Source organism: Pongo abelii, chromosome 16 (assembly GCF_028885655.2).
Source record: "Pongo abelii isolate AG06213 chromosome 16, NHGRI_mPonAbe1-v2.0_pri, whole genome shotgun sequence".
Classification (NCBI taxonomy): domain Eukaryota; kingdom Metazoa; phylum Chordata; class Mammalia; order Primates; family Hominidae; genus Pongo; species Pongo abelii.
The window spans coordinates 76026131-76032810 of NC_072001.2; the positions used below are offsets into that span (position 1 = coordinate 76026131).

Genomic DNA, 6680 nt, shown 5'->3' on the forward strand with positions numbered 1-6680 from the left:
GTTTGTTTTTCTGGTTTGTTAAATGATCCTTTTTTTTTTTTCTGAGACAGGGTCTCACTTTGTCACCCAGGCTGGAGTGCAGTGGCGCAATCACCACTCACTGCAGCCTCACCTACCGGGCTCATGCGATCCTCCCACCTCAGCCTCTCCAGTAGCCGGGACCACAGGCAAGTGCCACTAAATGATTATTTTTTCAAGGAAGAAATCATGCCTGTCATACAAATAAAAAATGAACAAGTGTCAAAGATTTTATTTAACTCATTAGTTAATGAAGTTAAAAACTGATTCAAAGGACAACACAAAGGCCAGATACACACATTGGCATCAGAAATAATGAAGTAAGTTTGTTAATTGATACAAAACTGGCTTCATCCACTGTGTGTGTGTGTGTGTGTGTGTGTGTGTGTGTGTGTGTTTGGTGGGGGGCGGGGCGGGGTGCGGGGGATCACTTGCATCTCCACCTGACAAAACTTGTTTGCATTGCCATAGACAATAATAATTTGTATTATTTTCAGTTTTCTACAGTTTACAGATTCAAAGACAATGAGAAATGGAGACTACCATAGAATGACATAACCTGGAAGGGCACACCAGGCCTGCATTCCACAGGGTACATTTTCTCCCCATTTCAAAAGTCTTTCACAATTTTTCCTGGCTGCTTATACAACAGGCTTGAGTTGCATAAAGGTTTTTCAAACTTTTTAGTGGTGGAACTCTTTTTCTAAGTGAAATGTAACAGCAAACCCTAATATCTATCTATCTATCTATCTATCTAATAGATAGATATTTTATTTTTTAATTTTTAATTTTCTATTTTTTGAGACAGGATCTCACTCTGTTGCCCAGGTTGGAGTGCAGTGGCATGATCTCAGCTCACCGCAGCCTTGACCTCCCGAAACTCAGATGATCCTCCCACCTTAGCCTGCCAGGTAGCTGGGAGTACAGGCGCACAGCATCACACCCAGAAATAATTTTTGTATTTTTTGTGGAGATAGCGTTTCGCCATGTGGCCTAGGCTGGCCTAGAACTCCTGAGTTCAAGTTATCTGCCCACCTTGGCCTCCCAAAGTGCTGGAATTACAGGCGTAAGCCACTGCGCTTGACTCGAATATATTTTTTAACATCTCAGAGGGTTAAAATAATGTATTATACAGCTAATATATGCTTACTGTAAAGATGTCAAATAGTACAGAAAGTTAAGTAAAGCATTTGTTTCCTTTCTCTTCCCCTTTCTCCCTGTCCCCTTCTCATTCTCCAGAGCCACTTACTGTAACAGTTTCTTATGTACCCAATAGACACTCTACGGATATATACAAACATATGCATATATTTTTTGAGACAGGGTCTGGCTCTGTCACCCAGGCTGGAGTGTAGTGGCCCAATCTCCACTCATTGCAAACTCTACCTTCTGGGCGCAAGCTATCCTCCCACCTCAGCCTCCCAAGTAGTTGGGATTACAGGTGCATACCACCGCACCTGGCTAATTTTTGTAGAGATGGGGTTTCACCATGTTGCCCAGGCTGGTCTAGAACTCCTGGGCTCAAGTGATCCTCCCAAAGTGATGAGATTATAGGCGTGAGCCGCTGCACATAGCAAACACACACACACACACACACACACACACATATTTTTTGAGATGGAGTCTTGCTCTGTCACCCAGGCTGGAGTGCAATGGCGTGATCTCGGCTCACTGCAATCTCTGCTTCCCTGGTTCAAGCAATTCTCCTGCCTCAGCCTCCTGAGTAGCTGAGATTACAGGCACCCACCACCACGCCTGGCTAATTTTTTGTATTTTTAGTAGCGATGGGGTTTCACCATATTGGCCAGGCTGATCTCGAACTCCTGACCTCAAGTGATCCGCCCACCTTGGTCTCCCAAAGTGCTGGGATTACAGGCATGAGCCACCACACCTAGCTGCAAACACGTATTTTTAAAAACACAAACAGGATACAATACATTGTGGATATCTTCTGATGTCAGAACATAGAGGTCCACCTCAGCATTTTAAGTGATTAAGAGTATTCCATGGTATGGCTGTCCCTTAACTTATTTGGCTAGGCTTCTATTAATAGACTTTTTTTAGTTGTTTCTAATTTTATGGTAATATAAACAAATGCTACAATGAACCTCCTTAATCAGTATTGTGTGTGTGTGTGTGTGTTTGTGTAAACTTTTTAGGAGTGGAATCATTAGGTTTAAGGGTAGCTGCATTTAACATTTTGATATACCTTGCTGAGCTCTCTTCCCTGGAATTGCAATCATTTACTTTTTCTGCTACATGCTGTATCTTTACACCCCCGCCTACGTTGTGCATTATCAAACTTCCAAATCTTAGCCAGTCTGATAGAGGGAAAATGACACCTCATAATTTCAGTGTACTTTTCTACAATTATCTCTAGCTGTTACAATATTCCCTTTGGTAGGAAATTGCTTCATTATTTTCTGTGACTTCCCTTTGCAGAAAAACTCACGCGGCATAGTTCGAAAACCCTTGATCTCGACGGATTCCCTGAGCTCTCATATTCCAGGAGGCAGGTTCTCTGCAAGTGTGTGTTTGTCTCTGCTCTGTGTCAGTGTGTAGCTTGTGTGCCACCTCTGTGTGTGTGATGTGTGTCTGACTGCCAGTGTGTTCATGTTAGTGAGTGTTTACCTTTCCCTTCCTTGAGGATCAGAGACCTACTCAGGAGAGCCCAGGTTACCAAGAAGTTTACTGTAGGATACAGAGATCTCTCCCAGTTGGGAAAAGAAGAACAACTGGATTTTCTGTAACCAAGAACTGCATATGCGAAAGGGATAGAGGACAGAGGCTGCCTTCTCCCCGCGGACCCATAAACTTGCCCATGGGCCGAAGCCAGCCACCCTAGTCTGACTCTGCACGCCTTTCAGCTGAAGGAACAGTTGCTGCCTACAACAGTCACTCAGTTTCCCAAGGAATCAACCTCTCTGTGTGACTGGGGAAAAGGAAGCAGACATCAAGAGGTCTGCTGGCAGGGGCTGATGCAAGGATTGTAAATCTCTGCTTCATCACATGTGCATTATTTGGGAAGTGGCTGGAAGTTCAATTCATGCATCTACTGGCAGTGCATCTAGGGGAAAGAGCGGGAACACAGGAAGAGGAACAGGCTGTTTCATCCTTAATTCTGCCACTTACTGGCTATATGTCCAAGGGCAAGCCACTTAATTTTTCTGTACCTCATCCCCTTATCTGTAAATCAAGGGGAAACAATGCCCATATCATGAAGTCATTGTGATGAGTAAATTAAATAATATGTATCATGGATCTTAATAAGCGTCTCAGTCAACACAGAAGTTCCCTCTCTTAAGAGTGACGTTTTGATAATCACACCTTTTCAAAATGAGGATCTCAAAGAACATCCCCAAACATTAGAGGAGGAGGGAGTCTTTTTTCCTTTAGTGTGTCCATTCAACAGCAGCCTTCTGCCTGTGTACTACTGTGAGAACGGCAAAGTCCATTCCTGCCTGCCCTTCTGTGCCACTCACGGCCACACGTTTTTAATTTTCGCCACACTCATGCAATCTTCTGCACACACTGTGATACTTCATGCCTCCGTACCTTTGCTCGTGCAGCTCCTGAAGCCTGGAATGTTCTCTCCCACTCCACTGCACCTGGCAAATGCTCACTTATACCTCAAAACATATCAGGACAAAAGACATAGTATTTAGTCTAACACATATCTGGCTGTTTGCCTGGAAGAGAATCACAGTGAACCCCTATCTCTAGCCATATACAAATATAAAATTCCAGAGGGATTAAGGGCTTAAAAATGTAAAAAAATGTTAACTATCTGTCAAGACAAGCCACAATGCCACACTAGCACATACCTGCCAGAATAGCTAAAATGCAAATGTCAGACGATATAAAGTATTGGGGTGGATGTAGAGCAGCTAGAAATCTCTTACATTACTGGTGAGAGTGTAATTGATACGGCCACGTTGTATAACTGGCAATATCCACAAAAGCTGAACATACACGTTCTCTATGACCCAAAAATTACACTCTTGGGTAAATACTCAACAGAAATGCAGACATAAATTCACCAAAGAAAGTTTGCAAGAATGTTCATAGCAGCACTATTTGTAATAGCCCCAAATTGGAAGCAACCCAAATGTCTATCAACAGTAAAACAGATAAAGTGTGGTATGTTACATACGGGACTGCTGCACAGCAACGAGAATGAATGAACTACATGAATTCATCTCACAAACATAATGCTGAGTCAAAGAAGCTAGATACAAAAGAGTACACATGGATATTTCATTTAAATAATGTTCGAACACTAACCTATGATGTTGGAAGTCAGGGTAGAGGTTAATCTTTGAGGAGGGTTGTGACTGGCAAGGGGGCATGAAGTGAAGGAATGTCTAGGGTACTGGTAAGATTCTGTTTCCTGATTTCAGTCCTGGCTACATGATTGTGCTCACCTCATGAAAATTTATTGATCCATAAAAAGATGTGCATTATTTCATACACATATCTCATTAAAATTTTTGGCAAGGAGGCATCATATAATCTAAGGGTTAGAATACCTTCTCAACCAAGGTTGGAAACCTAGAAGATGAAAAAGATAGGTATTTTTGCATATATATACACACACATATATATAGCATTTTTGTGGGAAAAGATACTGTAAGCAATGTCAAAAGACAAGCAGAAGACTTGGAAAAAGTGTAATGCAGATGATAGACAAAGGCTAATAGCTATAGTATGCAAAAAGCTCTTATAAATTGATGCAAAAAGACAAACAACCCAATAATGAAATAGGCAAAATGATATGAGTAGGTGATTCAAAGAAGAAAAATATCCAACTGATGGAAAGATGCTCAGATTCATTAGAATTCAGTTGAATGCAAATTAAAGTAGTAATAAGATACTCACTTATGCTCTTCAGGCTGGCAAAATTAAAAAGAGTTTCTATACCTATTGCGTGTGAGGTTGTGGGGAGCACGCTCTCATTCTTTGCTGGTGGAGATGTAAATTATTACAGCCTTTTTGCAAATCAATCTGGAAAAATCCATTAGAATTAAAAATACATATATCCTTTGACCTAGTGATCCCACTCCTGGGAATCTATTCCACAGAAATAGAAGGATCTACCTAAGGGTCCATGTAGAAGGGTGGTTATTGCAGCATTGATTGCAGAGGTGCATTCATGGTGTGCATGCATGCATGCACACACACGCACACACACAGAAAACAAAGCCTGTGCCTCTCAGCAGGGAAATGGTATAAATGGCGGTACTTTCCCTTGAGGCTCACAGTCCAGAGGGCTGGGGTAAACTCTTGCTGGTTCACAGGAGGTCTTCACCTCTGGAGGGGGTGGTCTGGGAGTGGGGTGGGCAGAGTCATGGATGATCAGAAGCCCTCTTCCTCCTAGCCTGAGCCAGTAGCATTGATTCCAGAGCAGGCTTTGGAGAAGTGACTGTTTAGAGTTCGGACATTCCCACGTCCCCTCTTGGTGGGACTCAGATCCTATCCCTCCAGTATCAAAGAAGTGACATCAACAAAGGATCACAGAGGTGGCTCTTATTGACGTCCACTGCGGGTCTCATTTAAAATGGCTTTCTTAAGCCAAAGGCAGGCAAACATCTCTACTAACTGCAGAATAAAGGAAACATGGACTCAATTGCAAATAATTATTTCTAAAAATCATGCCTCTCTTCTGAAGTTTGTGTTTGTCATATCTCCGTCTACCTAAAAATCGCTCCCTCTTAGGTGAATTAAAATATAGAGTCAATTCCCTAACATTTGGTCAGTTGTTGGGCAGCCCTGGCCTAGCTTAGGAAGGTAGCCCTAAGCAGGCCTTTAACACTAAGTGAAAGCCCCTGTAGCATATGTAGAAATATTGAAAATCATAAACTAGACCAATAAACTATTAGGTAAAAAGTTCCATCTTTCTGTCTGGAAAAATATGCCCTCTTAAGATCAAAATTTTTAAAAAGTATAGCACTACGATTTTTATATGAAAAAAATTGGTAAAATAGTAAAGATGACAGAATTTAATTATTTGTGCATCTATTTGGATATTCTGTTGATGGGCTGGTGATGGTTTGGTAAGTTATAAAATCAACATATACCTAATTTATATGGTAAATCATTCAAATTATTATTTATCTTTTCATTAAATTTGTTTTTCTTACCTTTCTTATTGCAAAATTACCTAATTATGTTGTTATAATCAAGATTTTTGCACAATTTGTGTTTTATTCACGATGACGCCAAATTAGACTACCTTTTTTGAGTTGTAATTCTTAGATAATTAAAAAAATTAATTTCAATTTGGAGAAAGTTTTAGTAATAAATGGAATTTTCATTAAAATCTTAAAACAATGTTTACATTTGGAAATGAACCATGAATTTTACATATCCTGTTCAAATACTTTAGTGGAGTTGTGTTAGGTAAACTGTAATTATTGCAGAAAATACTACAAAATATTTTAATTTCATAATAGAAATTTCTATCATACTGCAATTTTTGCTATCTTTTAAGGTAATAGTTTATGCACTAACATGAAGAATTAGCTTCACACATATTACATCTACACTCATACCTCCACTGATCTGAAGGTAAAATAAAGTGTTCATATTGCAAACATGTTCCTCAGCCACCGTGCAACAATCAATACCACACTAATTCGTGAGACCTCCTGAACTACGAACTG

The 6680-nt window shown here is 40.5% G+C and overlaps 1 long non-coding RNA gene across 1 annotated transcript; it reads left to right on the forward strand.

Moving 5' to 3' along the window:
- The first annotated feature begins 477 nt into the window (after positions 1-477).
- On the forward strand, positions 478-3277 carry LOC129050154 (uncharacterized). Its single transcript, XR_008513679.1, has 3 exons — positions 478-610; positions 827-929; positions 2461-3277. It is a non-coding gene; the product is annotated as an uncharacterized LOC129050154 (long non-coding RNA).
- Positions 3278-6680: the final 3403 nt, after the last annotated feature.